We start from the raw sequence: 17029 nt of genomic DNA, 5'->3' as shown, positions 1-17029 counted from the left end.
GATAATTTTCTAATGCAATTTCTTTTCTCATTAATTCAAAGAGAATGTTTGAAACAATACACACCTTACCCAAGGAGAAACTGATTCATCTGAAGAGGTGTATGGAAAAGACTAAGCAGCCTACCCACCTCATCTGAGGACTGAATAGTCTCTAAAAAATACCCAATGAGAAAAAAATATTGAGGGTCAGACTCTGCTAATGCTGAGAAATATTAAGGTTTGAGAATGGGGGTCATCAAAATTCCCAGAGTGATAAAGTCAACTGGTAGAAATAATAGAATTGTAGTCCCCATTGCTCCATAAAAACCCATTCAATTCCCTATTTTCTAGGTAATGCTACTGAAAGAGCTACACAAATTTACAGTATTTAACTTTAGTCAAATTTGTGTGAAAGCTCTCTAACAGCACATAGGATCTGAGGTAAGCAGAGCTAAGAATCATAGGATTGTGCAGTTGGAAGGGGCCACAACCCTGAGTTGCATAGCTGAGTCCTGATACCACCATGAGCATAATCAAAGAATTGTAGTCATCGAGTCCAACCCCCTGCAATGCAGGAATCTTTTGCCCAATGTGGGGCTTAACTCACAACCCTGAGATTAAGAGTCTCATGCTCTACTGACTTTGGTCTTTGGAGAGATGCTACCAGAGTAGAGAATTCTGGGCTAGATCTATCAGCAGATCATTATCTCTGTACTGAAAAGAAGTGCCAGTCTTTCTTCAAGCCATCTATTCTAGGTTATGGCTAGTGCTGGGCCGATAACTCTAGCATCTCCTCTTAAAGAATTTCAGGTAGCAGTGACTGGGGAAAAACAAAGAGAACTACAGTCAATCAGAGCAAGGAAATACTGGGCTAGATGGATCAATGGTCTTAAAAGTACAAGGCAGATTCGAAAGTTTCTTGAATTGGCAATATTCAGCACATCAACCACCATTAATTTATACGTTTCAACATTATTTTTGCAGTTAGACATGATCTAATGTATATTTTCAAAGACAACTTCAGATAATGGATTGTAGCAAGGATGTCTCCATAGATCTAAATGAGATGGTTCATTAAAAGTAGCCTCCTTCTTTACAGACCATCTCAGGTACTAAAAATGGCAGTGGTGGTTCTGGCACCCTCAAGATGGTGGTAGTCCTAACGAGAGCATTCTCTGTGGCAGCGTCAAAACTGGAGGACTCCTTCCCCCAGAGGAGTGTCTGGCAATGCTGAAGATGCTCCTCTTTACCCTGGCTTTTGACACCTGAGATGTTTATTTTCACGACTAACCCTACTTTTTTGCAATTGTTTAATTGCATGTTTTTAAACCACTTTAAACTGTATTTTTCATTGTTGTAACCCATCCCGGGACCTTATTATAATTAATAATAATTTAAAAAAAAACAACAGAAGGAAAATCTTTTTTTTAAAAAAAATTGCACTTAAAAAAATCAGATCAATTCAACAAAATAGAAGCCTCAGGTAGGTAGGCAGGCTGCATTGTCTGAAATAGTTCTGAGAATCTGAAGCATCTTGGGTAATGGCTTGGTTCAGCTACTTGTCAGTCATGGAATATTCCTGGTCAGAAAAGCGTTAAAACACAATCATCACACAACACCGAGGGAAAATGGAGCTGTTTTTAAGATGGGTAGTTATAACAGCTACAAGGCCATATACTAAATGATTTCTCAAGAAACCACCTAAAGTTTCAATTCAATTCCTATTTAAAATGTTGTTCTGGCACTATCCAGGTCCAATTAGTTCCCACTGGGAGGAATCCAATCTGTAATCTTGCATTCACAGAAAGGCTTTTGATCCAGCAGAGGTGATCCAGCTAACAGGAGAGCACAGGAGATTTCTGCTGATTTCCCCCATTCCCCTGCTGCTCTCCATACCACCTCCCAACATGTTCTGGATGGTTCCCCCCAACTCTGTGGTGCTGATTTGCAGGGGTGGTGGCACTGCGGAGTCACAGGCAAGGGAAACTTGGCAGAAGGCGCCCTGACATATTCCATTAATAGATGCCTCCACTGAACCAAAAGCCCTTCCATGCGTACAAGGGCACCAACTGGATTCCACATACTGTCTTTAAGAGAGGTCAGGGAGACAATTATTTTGAAAACGTTGAAGCAACGAGTGGAAATTAGTACCTTCCTAGAATCACAGAATTGTAGAGTTGGGAGGTACCTCCAAGGGTCATCTAGTCCACCCCACCCCCCGAGCAATGCAGGAATCTCTAACAAACAGACCTCCATCTAATTTGAAACCATACCAATCTCTGCTTAGCTTTGCAAATGTGCTAGCAGTTTTTATTGTTTCAAATCTAGGTCCGTATAGCCGGGAACAAGTGGGCCTGTAAACACAAAAATATACAAGAGTTTGCAGATCTCCACTTATATTTATTCCTGTATAGAGCTCTTTCATTTACAAAAGGGGAAACCGAAACTGAGCAACTTGCTCAAAGTCACAAGACAGTAGATTTTCCCTTTGCTCTGCCAGCTGCAATGTCTTGTAGTCAGTTTGTGGGTCCTGTTTTTAAGAACTGGTTTTAACCTTCAAAGCCCTTAAAGCAGGGGTGAGGAATCTGTGGGCCTCTAGATGTTATGGAACTCCAGCTCCCATCAGCCCCAGCCAATGTATTCAACAGCCAGGAATGATGGCAGTGGTAATCTAACATCTGGGGAGCCAAAGGTTCCCCATCCCTGCTGTAATGCCTAACAGCCAGGCTGCTTGAAATATCATTCTTTTCTCAAATATACCGACCCAATCCTTAAGATCTTAGTCAGACATGCTGCTCTGAGGGCCTCTCCCACATGAAGTGAGGTGGCTGGCAACTAGGGCCTTCTTTGGTGGTGGCACCAAAGTTATGAACAGCCTCTCACAAGAGGTTTACTGGTGCCAAATGCATGGTCTCTGTCACCAATTTTGTTTCTCAATTTTGTAATTCAGGTTATAATCAATCAATCAATTCCATATGGCGGGTGGGGACTTGATCACTACTTAAAGTGCATACACTGGTATAGAAGTTTTACAATGATAATACATAAAGAATCAAAAACTCCCAGTTTTCATGCATTCTCACCAAACCAGATGAAACTATGAACATGTGGGAATTAAATGCTGTTTTTGCTGTTTTCACTATGTGTTTTTGTCTTTGAATGTTTTATATTGTTTGTAATTTGATTCTGTACATAACTTTGAGGATGAAATCCTAAATACACTTGGGAGTAAGTCTTGCTTGTTTCTTGTCTTTATATCCCACTTTTTTCTCCAAGGAGTTCAATGTGGCATTGCATGGTTCTCCCCCTCCTCATTTAATCCACACAACAACCCTGTAAAGTAGGCCAGGGTGAGAAGCAGTGACTAGTCCAAGATCACATAATGAGCTTCATAGCTAAGTGGGGATTTGAAACTCTCCCAGGTCCTAAGTCTGACACTCTTATCACACAACAACCGGCTCTTGCTAATAGCAAACATGCATAGGATTGCATTGCACATATGTAATTAGAAGTCATTTACTTTTGCCTGTTGGTAGGCATTCTGCTTACATTAGTAATACTCACAATAGTAGTGCAATTAGATAAATGGTATTGCCTGCAAAAAAAGAACCAATTTCAACAAATACAAAGTTGTTAATATTTTCATAGTGACGCTTTGATAAAATAATCTATCATACGCTAAACTGTTTACATAGCAATGATTTCTGACCTTATGTAGACATTAACAACTATTGCCTACTTAGGTAAGAGCTGGACTAAAGCCAGCCACAGCCAAAACTGTTCAATGGTCAGTTGGACTGGGTGAGCTTGTAAATCTTAAATGAAAGTGTAGATTCATTATATCACTTCCGAACCAGCCTAAATATACAAGTTGCATGGCAGTGCTTAGAAAAGTTGTTAAGGCCCTATATGGATTACTTTTTCTTTTTATAAGCGTTTCATATTATACCTGAAACATTACAAACTGTTAAAGGAGCAATCTTTAAGTGCTTGATTAAGGTATTTCAGAAATTGCCATAGCAAGCCGAATATAAAAGAACGGGAAACCAAATTCATTCAACTTCATTTCAGGAGCACATATTTTTAACAAAAAACTCCTTTGCATAAGCAAAAATAAAGGTAAAGGTAAAGGGACCCCTGACCATTAGGTCCAGTCATGGCCGACTCTGGGGTTGCGGCGCTCATCTCGCTTTATTGGCCAAGGGAGCCGGCGTATAGCTTCTGGGTCATGTGGCCAGCATACCTAAGCCACTTCTGGCGAACCAGAGCAGCGCACGAAAACGCCATTTACCTTCCCGCCAGAGCGGTACCTATTTATCTACTTGCACTTTGACGTGCTTTCGAACTGCTAGGTTGGCAGGAGCAGGGACTGAGCAACGGGATCTCACCCCATCGCGGGGATTCGAACCGCCGACCATCTGATCGGCAAGTCCTAGGCTCTGTGGTTTAACCCACAGCGCCACCCACGTCCCATAAGCAAAACAAATTTCTCCTAATTCTCAATCCCATCACTTGCGTAGAGTAAAACAAATTATTACTTATTCTGAAAACTACTGTGTCTTCTCCATTCCTCCAGAGTGTCAAGCAGACATAAAAAGAAGTGAGAAAAGGAAGGAAGGAAGGTGGAACAAAACTCAATGAACATTACATGAAATGTAATCAGGCTCTTTTCAAAGCTATCACTATCTGTTTCTGTTTCTTCATATTCATCACCATATTTACAATGGACTTCTAAAAATCCCTAGATTGAACCAGACCTCTACTGTTTGCGTCAGTTTATTTCTTGATTTGGTGTATTTCCACACCCACATCTTTCGCCTGCTGCAGAAGCAAGAGGTACCAGGGGCTGTGTTGTACAAAAGGCTTTGCCACCATGCTGCAAGAGTGGTATGCTTGGCAGAATCCCAAACTACATTTCTTGGCCAAATACCTGGAGATGTTCTGTACTCTGCAACATCTGAAAGTACCGTCGCAAAATCAAGCCCTAAGCGTGCTGTGTGTTTTGTAGTCCAGTCAAATGCAGAAGCAATGTTATTGTCACTTACATTTCTGCCTTTGAATCCTGGGTCCAACATATTTGCAGCAGCGTGAATTATATGGAAACAAAATTATGTAGTTCTGTACTTTCTCTCATTCTCAATCCTTCAATGCATAGAGAAGAGGACAGAAGCAAATCCACCAACTATGTCAACAAGAGAAAGTTCGCAAGCAAAGAAGAAACTAAATCTTTCTTCCTTCTCTTCTGACAATAGCAGTGCCTTCCAAGAGGCAGAAATGCATCTTTGCTTTTCAGGACCAATTTGTCCTCACTGTATAGATAGAAATTGCAATAATCTGATACTGTACATCATCTTACACAAGACTTCCTGTTACAGTTTTAGAAAACATTTTGGTGCAGTAAGTACTTGAAAACTTAGTCTTAATTTTTTTGTCCATTTTATTATTTCATTATTTCATAATCATTTTATAAATTATTTCATAATCATTTCCCCCATTTTTCAATCTTTTTGGGGTGTGGAGAATGTGACAGGTTTCTTCCACCTGAAGAAAGAGCTGCGTGGCAGGAGAAATCCCTTGCAAATTGTCTGATCTGTCTCCAAATTTGACTTGGGGTAGGATTGGGTATTTCTTGAGAGGACTGCTGTCCAAGACAGCCAGAATCTGTGTAGACAATCTGGTGAGTCTGAAAAAATCTGCATGTGAAAGCCCATCCCTTGAGAAGACTCTGAAACAACTTTACTGGAACATTGTTTTAAGCTGCCATTTATTATGTAAACAAGCTTCAAAAGCAGTATAAAAAACCCCCTAAATAAATAAATTTCATTACTGGACCTCAGAGACTGAAGTACATAGGTGACTCAAGCAACATACCCAAGCTGCAATGTGCACATAGGGGTTTTAAAAGGACCAATTTGCATTCAAAACAAATGCACCCTGAGGTTAGGGAATTTCACTTCTTCAATGCAAGACTTCCTCAGGATAATTTCACCTTCAAAACTACAGCAAAGACTATAAGGTCACAACAGCCTGACTAGGGACTTTTCAACTATTATAGTCATGACTGAGACAACTGGAAAACTATCTGTTATCAGATGGCTACAAATCAACTCAACTGTCAAATTATGCAGTGTGAAAAATTATCTCTTGTGTATCCTAAACCTTCTATCCGTTTCAATGAGTGACCCCACGCTTCAGTATTACAAAACAGGGGGACTTTGTCTCTACTTTCTTGATCCCACTTCCCCTTTGAATTTCTCTGCACCATAAAATTGGCAGGAATTTTTCATTCCAACATTTAGACCAAGCTAATGGAGGTAAGATAGTGGCATTGTCCTCCCACGTTCATTATGATACAGGAAACCACAAACAGTTGTTAAGAGAAAAGCAAGAATGAACTGACACAACAAAACAAGCACTAGAAAGTATGCAGCTTTAATCTAATACTACTAATTGGACTGAATTTCTTAGGGGGAAACCGTCTGCGGCTCCTGCCGACAGACAACTACTAGACTGTGGGTGTCAGAACATGAAACACTGAATTGCAGACTGTGCTGGCTGGTTAAGAACAGTTTATCACAGCAAGTGCTTTCCTTCCACTACTTCCTGTGTTTATCTGGAAACAAATGTTGTAATAACCTCCCATGGAAAAGCAACATAAAAAGCAGTTCAGTTCTTAACTAGGTTAAATCAGTTTATACATAATAGTTGGTATCATCAAAAGGCGGACCCGGAAACACCTGAACAGCATAACTGCATAAATAAGGCCAGAATGCTCTAAATCCTAAATATAGCCATATCATCTCATTACAGATTGATACCTAAAATTGTTCTAGTAAAGCAGAACCTGTCACTGTGCTGCACTTCACCACACCTTAAAAGAAGCAGACAAACCTCATCTATCGTAGCTACCCCTCTGGAAATCAACTTATTAAACAGTAAACCAGACACATAGCTTGCATTTTATAATATAAACTTTTCCAGTTTATTCCAATTTAATAAATATGTGTTTCAGTCAAGATTACAGCTACAAACTAAAAGACAAACACCAGCACGGAAAATGAGGTTCACTCTTCAAGAATAACCACGTTTTCTCAAATGGGACATAGTAACTGGGACTGCAAGACCACATTGGATGAATCTCAAATTCTGAACCTAATTGAGCCAATTCGCAGTGATTCAGACCTGGTCTGAAGCAAGTTATTCTGAACCAATCTGGAGCTCAAAATGCTCTCTGAGAAAGCCAAACAGCCTGGTCTCAAAGGCTGCAAAAAAGGCAAACACTACCACATAAGGAAATTGCCAGGGAGGTGAGGAGGGGACCTACAGTTTACCCAATGGCTACTCTAGGTTCCAATCAAAGGCTAGAATTTCACCCAACCCCTTCTAATCAGAGTGCTCACAGGCATGGATAGCAAAATGTCAAAAGCAGCTGCTTTTGTTCAGTTTTCTGACTATTGATTAGCAAGAGTTTGGTGGCATATGTTCAGCCTGTCCTTTGTTTATCCTTCAGTACCCTACCCAACTTTCTTATTATATATGACAGTGTATTTCCCATCCTTATTCATTTATTCAGCTTGTCTTACCTGAACTACTATAATCTCAACTGGGGCAACTGGTACCTGTTGTTGGCATCTGTCTGTCTCAAGACACAATGGAGTGTGCTTCTGGGGTGAAGTCAAACCAATGAAGAATCACACAGCCTGCCAGGATTGTTTCTCGGGGTTTACTCCTGAAGCCTTTCTCACAAATGAGTATAACCAACAGGGCAGTGGAGGTTTTTCTTCTCCTAGACGGGCTACCTTCCCAGGTTGACAAGCCCCACCTGCCCCTCACTTCCTTCTATAGCACATGCTGAAACCACCTTCTTGACCATTTGGCCCGCTATTGGTCTTGTCTGCTCAATTCGTCAGAACCTGTCTTTGCATGCAGGGCACATCCCTGACTCACTGAGGGTTTGAGACCCATCACCTATGATGAGCAAATGATTCAGCAAAGGAAACACAGCCCAGAATAACTAAGGAGATAGTACAAGAATACTTGGCTAGTTTAGATGTATTCAAGTCTCCAGGGCCAGATGAACTGCATCCAAGAGTATTAAAAGAACTGGCAGATGTGATCTCAGAACCACTGGCAGTCATCTGAGAATTCCTGGAGAACAGGCGAAGTCCCGGCAGACTGGAGGAGAGCAAATGTTGTCCCTATTTTCAAAAGGGGGAAAAGAGGACCCAAATAATTACCGCCCAGTCAGTCTGACATCAATACCAGGGAAGATTCTGGAGCAGATCATTAAGCAAACAGTCTGTGAGCACCTAGAAAGGAATGCTGTGATCACCAATAGTCAGCATGGATTTCTGAAAAATAAGTCATGTCAAACTAACCTGATCTCGTTTTTTGACAGAATTACAAGCCTGGTAGATGAAGGGAACGCAGTGGATGTAGCCTACCTTGATTTCAGCAAGGCATTTGACAAGGTGCCCCATGATATTCTTGTAAAGAAGCCGGTAAAATGCGGTCTTGACTATGCTACCACTCCGTGGATTTGTAACTGGCTGACTGACCGAACCCAAAGGGTGCTCATCAATGGTTCCTCTTCATCCTGGAGAAGAGTGACTAGTGGGGTGCCACAGGGTTCTGTCCTGGGCCCGGTCTTATTCAACATCTTTATCAACGACTTGGATGATGGACTCAAGGGCATCCTGATCAAATTTGCAGATGACACCAAACTGGGAGGGGTGGCTAACACCCCAGAGGACAGGATCACACTTCAAAACGACCTTGACAGATTAGAGAACTGGGCCAAAACAAACAAGATGAATTTTAACAGGGAGAAATGTAAAGTATTGCACTTGGGCAAAAAAAATGAGAGGCACAAATACAAGATGGGTGACACCTGGCTTGAGAGCAGTACATGTGAAAAGGATCTAGGAGTCTTGGTTGACCACAAACTTGACATGAGCCAACAGTGTGACGCGGCAGCTAAAAAAGCCAATGCAATTCTGGGCTGCATCAATAGGAGTATAGCATCTAGATCAAGGGAAGTAATAGTGCCACTGTATTCTGCTCTGGTCAGACCTCACCTGGAGTACTGTGTCCAGTTCTGGGCACCACAGTTCAAGAAGGACACTGACAAACTGGAACGGGTCCAGAGGAGGGCAACCAAAATGGTCAAAGGCCTGGAAACGATGCCTTATGAGGAACGGCTAAGGGAGCTGGGCATGTTTAGCCTGGAGAAGAGGAGGTTAAGGGGTGATATGATAGCCATGTTCAAATATATAATAGGATGTCACATAGAGGAGGGAGAAAGGTTGTTTTCTGCTGCTCCAGAGAAGCGGACACGGAGCAATGGATCCAAACTACAAGAAAGAAGATTCCACTTAAACATTAGGAAGAACTTCCTGACAGTAAGAGCTGTTCGACAGTGGAATTTGCTGCCAAGGAGTGTGGTGGAGTCTCCTTCTTTGGAGATCTTTAAGCAGAGGCTTGACAACCATATGTCAGGAGTGCTCTGATGGTGTTTCCTGCTTGGCAGGGGGTTGGACTCGATGGCCCTTGTGGTCTCTTCCAACTCTATGATTCTATGATTCTACCTACCGTCAACTGGCTTAGCCAGCCAGCTGAAACCATTTCCTCGGATGTGGCCATTGTTAAATTATGCAGTTGGAACAAGAATGATCTCTTGCCTACCTTGAATCTCCTATCAGTTTCAGGATAGACAAGAGATAATTATTTTTCATACTGACACCTTTAGTAGATGTTTAGTGATCTAGTACCAGATAGTTTTCCAGTTCCCCAATTCAGATTATAATAGTTTAGGTAAGTCTAGTCAGAGGAGCACTGCATTTGGGAGGATGTGTCTGTTCCCAGTAACAGGAGCAATTCTGGGTCCTGGGCAACCAGGCTGTACCGTCCCCTTGATACTGGTTCCTCCACCCTTAGCAGTGGGCTAATGCCCTCCCACTGCTGTGCTCCTCTTTCCAGGAGGGAAGAGGGTAGATAGGAGCCCTGGGAGAGGCTAAGTACCGGCCTTCTCCAACCTCTGTTTCCTGGTTTCAGCACCCACTCCAATGTTATCCTCCACTCCTGAGCCCAGCACCACCTCGGGACTCATGACACTACTAATAATCTTGGGGGTGCAGGAAGAGGAAGCAGCCTCAACTCCTACTTGCATTTTATTTCCTTTAGTCATACCATTTTAAGCAATCCACCAGGATTCAATTCACACTTACTTACAGGAGCACTGCAGTTGCTTTCCCACAGTTCCAGGAACATGTACAAGAACAAATGCAAAGATAGAGCTAATGTTATAGTTTATTCACATGTTACTGTTGCCCAGGACAACAAACTCATGGCAAGGAACTACATTAGCTGTTCATGTATATACACATTCCTGTAACAGCATGGGATTACATTTCAGGAAATAAACTCTCGCAGGTAAATGTTTGTTTACAAGCCCCAATTATCAAGAAATATTGGGACTCAATAGGACCAAAACCATAAGATACCAGTGCTGCTGCAGATCAGTGGGCAATAGCTGACAAAAAGGGAGGTTAAGAGACCCCTTCTCCAAGCCTCTTCTTGAGTTACCACACACTTCATCCCTATTTAATTACTGTGTGGCTTGGGTGCTACAAAATACAGCGGTACCTCTGGTTACAGAGGCTTCAGGTTACAGACTCCACTAACCCAGAAATAGTACCTCGGGTTAAGAACTTTGCTTCAGGATGAGAACAGAAATCGTGCAGCGGCGGCAGCAGCGGCAGGCCTCATTAGCTAAAGTGGTTAACCTAAGGTTAAGAACAGTTTCAGGTTAAGAACGGACCTCCAGAACGAATTAACCCGAGGTACCACTGTAGTTTCCAAAGTCTACAAAAGCAAAACAGTATCTCGCCAGAAGTCATTACAGATAAATATTCTATGCTCTGCTCTAGCATATGCAGCAGTAGGAGTCATTTGAGAAAAAGGCCATTTATTTTGCCTATTGCCTAAAAGAATACTTTTGTCACATTGCTTCCTTCTAACTTTGTTGTTTGTTGTAAAGTTTGTTGCAAATTCCATCTTGAAAACATCCCCAATAAATTGGTGCCAATAGTATTCTGGAGAAATGATTAATTACAAGGAATATAATATGTGTGTGAATGAAGATGCAAAAATGAATTCTTTAGTTTAAAAGAAAGCAAAGGTATTTATATTCATTCATAAATATGGAACTCAAACTAGGAAACATTTCAATTAAGCTTTCGAACAGGTGCAAATACATCTCTGTTTAAAATGCATTAACTTGGCAACTTCTTTAAGAGCAACTTCATTCAGAGACACTCAACCATCTGGGCTTCAAACACTGCTTATTTATAAAGGTGATTCAAGTATTACTATGCTGCTAAATAGGTTTTCAAATCTGCTTAATTAACTTCAGCCAGTCATATCACTTTCTACATACATTGTCAATTTCAGGGTAGTAACACCATATGTGGAACCAGCCTAGATTTCAAACCAGTGTTTCTTGAAAACGAAGGAACCTTAAAGATTGTTAAACAATACTGACTGAGACTATGTCGCTATGACAGGAGTTATAATGCAACATGGCCTATTAATATTGCATATTATTTCCTTCACAATTTGGTTGTTAATCTCATTGCTTCCCTGATTAACCTTCAGCAGCTTCAGGCAGTATTATCCTTATCTATTTGTTGCCTAATTGTATTGCCAGGATTGGGGTGGGTCTTTTTCTTTTGGTTCCAAGGTTTTGTACACTGGGGTCAGAGATGGTTGCATTCTTCATTTACTTACAACTCTCTAGGCTGCATTGTATTTGGAAAAATAAAGGTTTTTTATTTAATTAAAAAAAACACACAATGGTGATAACTGGAGGGACAAAGCTTGTAGTTATAATCTTTAATACAGTGCCTAAGTTCATATAACATCAGTGGCACCCCTCCTTTACCACTGGTTTTGTGCAAGCACCTTTGGAAACAGAAATTCTCTTCTTTGCACCACGTTACTTAGCTCCCAGCATGTTATCTCTGCCAGCTTTTCATATGGCCAATGAAAGCCCATGTCCCAAAGAAGGGGTTGGCAAGGTTTACCTCACCTGGGCCGGTTCACTCCAGCAGAGATCCCTCTGTGGGCCCGATTGCGTGAGGGTGTGAGCCCGCAATTTCCAGCGTCTGCATTTGCACAGACGTGATTTCCGGCGCCACGGAAGCAAATCCCCGCACCACACTGGTTTAGCGCAGCAAGTGGGGACTCGCCGAGCGGGCGACTCAGTTCGAGGGCGGCTCGTGGGCTGGTTAAACGACCCCCGTGGGCCACTTGTGGACCATGGGCCTTAGGTTGCCTACCCGCGTCCCAAAGTAACCATTCATCTACACACCACTTGGGTGCAGTACCAATTCTTGAACATTTAAAAGTCTCTTTTCATTATTCAGGGCACATAATACAGACATTTTATGTACCAAATTAATGGTGCTTTGGTTTCAGACTTATTGAGGGCATTTTGTGCAAAAGCTTCCAAAAAATCATTGTCCTTACCGAACCTCCCACTTCAGCGAGTATTACGCCTATTATGTGAGGTCACAGCACAGGCATAGGCGAAAGTTCATATCCTCCTAAACAAAACCAAGTGTTAAATAAAATTAAAGTGAGGTAAGCCTTAGAGTTATGGTTGTGACAATTAGTTCTAAAAGCATACTACAGTAGAAAGTGGCACTATTAAAAGAAGTAACTACTTGGAACAAAAACATAGCACACTAGCCAATCCACATCTGCCAATGCAGCAAAATACTTCGTTGAATATTAAGCCAAGGAGTTCATCTATAAGCATACTGAACACTTAAGCATGCAATAAATTGGAATGTTATCAGTCTTATGCCACAGTCTGTTCATTACTAGCCTACATTTTAAGCAAAATCCAAAGTAGTACTTATAGCAGGGTAGCATCTCAACCTATAATTATTTTTTTTTTTTTTGAGATTTTCATCAAAACACTGACTCGTATACAGGTTTAAGTAGCTTCGGGATGTATATTTTCAGGTTGTGCTCCATGGCGATCCGGAAGTAACAGAGCGTGTTACTTCTGGGTTTCGCCGTTCACGCATGTGCAGACGCTCAAAATTACGTCACGCGCATGTGCGGAAGCGGTGAAACACGACCCGCGCATGCGCATCTTACATTCACTTTAGGATGTGAACGGGGCTCCGGAATGAGTCCCGTTCGCATCCAGAGGTACCACTGTACTTTTTCTATACATTAGCATGCCTTTAGTTCCTACTTTTCTCCACTGCTGCTCACAGCACTTAAACCTATGCATGCTTAAGTTAATAGCTAACTTATTCCCAATGCTTTGAGAGAAAGCACCAACAGGAAGAATTTGTTGATGGCTATAATCCTATTCAGGCATTTGGGAATAATGGCTGTGGGCTTAAAGTGGGGAGAGGGACACAAAACCTGCCCCCAATATCCTTGCACACACTGGCTCCACTTCAGAGCTTTCTCTATTCAGCACCGAAGTCTGAAGGGGATTCTAAGTGCATTTGGGCAAGCATGCTTAGAAACCTCCCTGGAATCAGAAAGCCTTTACTTGATAGACTGTCACTTCAGATCTTCATGCTGAACATGCAAAGGACGGAAGTGGAACCAGCACATGCAGGGATGTTCTCTTTCATCCCAAGTTCACAAATAGGGCTCCCGAATGCACTATCCCATCCCAGTAAGTCTTCTATAACTCTCTATGTGATGCAGTTGACAGTCCCAGGCAATGAAGGGGTAGACCTGCAATATTTCTAAAAGTTAGTCAACTTTGTACATAATGACATACTTGGTCATTAAAATCAAAATAAAGATGTATCTGGAGCACAACAAGGACACATTTCACAGAAACCATCATCTAAGTACAGTCGTATTTTAAAATAAGCAGGCTTTTTTCTGTAAGTAGTAAGCAGGCTGTGGTAAACTAGTGCAGTTTTTCTTGTCCTTTCAATGTAAGTTGAAGAATGTCTGATTTCCATAGAGCTTTTAAAAGTACAGAAATCTTACAACTGTTGGAGTACGGTCATCCTAAAGTAAGTTCTAGTGCTGAGGTGAGAACCAAGTGATTCCCCCTTTCTTTTGGGGACAAGAGGACATTTCCAATTAAAAGGGCTTAGGACTGAACTTGGAACTGTTAGCATATCTACATGCAGTAGCGCATTTATGTTGCAGGAACATTATCAACTTAAAGAAAACCACAATCCAAAATTTGTACAACAAAATCTGTACACCTTACGAGTAGATAATGTCTACAGAACTTGCTAATCGCTAAACAACTCTACTGACTTGCGGCATGCTTAATTCAACAAGTACTCCTCATAACTTTTTTTCCTACAAAAGAATGCGGAAATGATAGCTGCTATGCATCTGCTTCTACTGCAACTTGCATCAGTTACTTATTCTAATATCAGTTCTGAGGACTTAGGCTTAGTTACAGTAGGGCATGGGATCACTGAGAGTGTTCCAATACCATCGTGAAAATATGAGTTTGAAGCAGGGATTTGAATTAAGTAAGGGAAACAAGGCATTCTGGGAAAGGTTTCCAGGCATAACAGGTAACATAAGTTTCAGGAAGCAGAATAGCTTCAGATAACGGTAACACATTAGACAAGCAAATACATCTTGCCTGGACTGGCTCCATGAACCATTCAAGGTAATAGAGGTTTATGTGACTCGCTGAACTGGGATCATTAACTTTCCTTCTGAAATAACAAAGTTTCTATAGAGTGTATCAGCCTGTTGATCAGCATTCGAAATTTGCCAGGCACATTTTGCACCTGGCTATTGGCCACGTGTGACCATGTGAAGATACCCAGGCAACATCTGGAGGTGCATGCCTGGAGATCCTTGGATCTTGCCTATTTTTAGACACTAACCACACACACATCCTGCAGAATTCTATCTGTGATATTTTATCTGCATAATCAGAACAAATTTCAGGAACCAAAAAGTTGTATTGAAAAATACAACGTTCAAACCGTCCGGCCCTAAAATGGCAACTAGGCATTCCATTTTGGTGACTGTAATCCTGGTTTAAGGAGTCATTTGGTGCCTTGCTTATTTACCCGAGTTTTTAACACTGCTGTTGATGTAAGCACCGAACAAACCAAGACCGTTCATGAGATTAGATTTAGGTCATCTGCTTACAAGGCTCCTCCACTCAAGTCAATCTGTTTTGTTTACAAGGCACTATAGCATATATGATTATGGCATGGTAGCTTTAAAACCATAGGTGAAATTTAAACGCATGAGCCAGGATCCAGAAAAAACATCTTAAGCCCAGGCATCCAAATTGTACCAGCTACAATTGTACTAGTGCCCCAACAACTCATTTTTTTTCTTTGAGCAGATTACTCCTTTGTCTCATCATAACCCACTTCTGAAAATCCACTCAGTTGCAAAAGCGGTTTGTTACACTGCAGGGGACAGGGGCTACTGCTGGATATAAACATCCAAAACCACTTTGGGTTTCTGGAACAATTCATGGTTCTTTGGATATTAGTCACAGACCAAAATAAATTCAGTCTATGAAACAATAATTTTAAAATGTTCAACAGCATATATTGTACATTTTTAAAGCCACTCTGAAAAGGTAGCATAACCCCATATAACCTTCACCTTCAGCTACTCCAACCCAAATCACAGTAAGCTGTTCTAGTGTTGGAAATTAGCCAGGTGCCAGGAGCATTTTGCAACTGGCAGAAGCCTAACTGCAACCACTGCATTTATATACCACCTTTTTCCTCTCAGTAGTACACGATTCACCCCGCTCCTCAATTAATCCCTAAAACGACCTTGTGAGGTAGCTTAAGAGGCTGTGACTAGCCCAAGGTCACCCAGTGAGCTTCATGACTCAGTGGGAATTTGAACACTGATCTCCCAAGTTCTAGTCCAACACTCTAACCACTACACCACACTGGCTTCCTAAAGCACTTTTGCTATGGGGCAGCTATATAAATTAAGTAGGTAAATAAATATGCGGAAAGCCAAATGCCACTTAGAGAAGGATCTGAAATATTTTCCTTGAAGCTTGAATTTCTTTTATTCTGGATTGTTTTAGTTGATGCTTTAATGTGTTGTAAACCGCTCTGAGATCTTTTCTTTAATATATATAGCAGCATAGAAATGAAAATAGTAGAATAGTAGTAGTAGTGATAAAAATATTACTTTTAAAAAGAATGGTGCGTAGACATTCGTTTGTGGCAACTGTCACATAGGTTTAAGGTGCAATTTGGTGATTAGGTTATTTATCTGAGTTGCTTACACTGGTTCTACATACAAGAAATATATTGATGTAGGAGTGTGACACTCATTGTACTATGGAACAGTAACATTTTAGGAGACACTGGTGCACCCCCTTAAAGGACCATCTGGATCAGAAATTCATTCTAATAGCCAGTACCTTACTTTGAAGCTGTCCAGATAAAAGCCACCACCATCCTGCCACAAGTTTAAATTACTTTTTAAGCTCAGCAATTTCACTCAGCAACACTGCATGCTTCATGAAAAGGCATTTGATTACCATAAAAACATCACTTCAAAACGGAGGATGCACTTGCTACAGTCCTACTGTGTGCGGGGGGGGGGGAGCGCAATCCTCTCCCTCTGTCTGCACATGTATTTTCTGAAAATATGGGTATTAACCATTCACAGTGAAATTAGTTAGAATTACCTATAAACAAAACCCTTATAGCTGTGTAACAGTGAAGTTAGTTTCAGCTATAAAACTTAACTTTGCTTTTATTTTGAAAGACAAGGCAAAATAAGCTTCACTTCTATTTATAGAGTGCTCAACCACTAGTTAGAAAGTTTTCTAAGAAATTACGGAGTAGAAGCACTATTTCTTCAAAAGTTTTTATTGACAAGCACATGTTTGCTAGAGAGATGAAGCTTGTAAAGGAAGCGCCATTTAGGCCAAAAGACTGCAATTTTCAATTGTCGCTTAATGTTGGAGGGTTTAGTCTTTTTGTGCCTTTGACATTACTGGTTACTTCATGTCCCAGGGTTACTGCTCTGCTAGGAAGCC

At 41.2% G+C, this 17029-nt stretch overlaps 1 protein-coding gene across 7 annotated transcripts in view; it reads right to left on the bottom strand.

Moving 5' to 3' along the window:
- ADNP (activity dependent neuroprotector homeobox) overlaps window positions 1-17029 on the bottom strand; it is a 47710-nt gene that overhangs the window by 21071 nt on the left and 9610 nt on the right. Inside the window, exon 1 of one of the 7 annotated variants that reach the window (XM_081011048.1) lies at window positions 12508-12526. The exons of 5 other annotated variants lie outside the window; for them this stretch is intronic. The gene's annotated coding sequence lies outside the window, so the exon portion shown is untranslated. Of the gene's footprint in view, window positions 1-12507; window positions 12527-17029 lie in introns of those variants that run through there. One more of the 7 variants, XM_081011047.1, reaches the window with a different exon arrangement.

The sequence above is a fragment of the Podarcis pityusensis genome (assembly GCF_964106645.2).
Source record: "Podarcis pityusensis genome assembly, chromosome: 6".
NCBI lineage: Eukaryota > Metazoa > Chordata > Lepidosauria > Squamata > Lacertidae > Podarcis > Podarcis pityusensis.
This window is presented reverse-complemented; position numbering and strand designations above follow the sequence as displayed.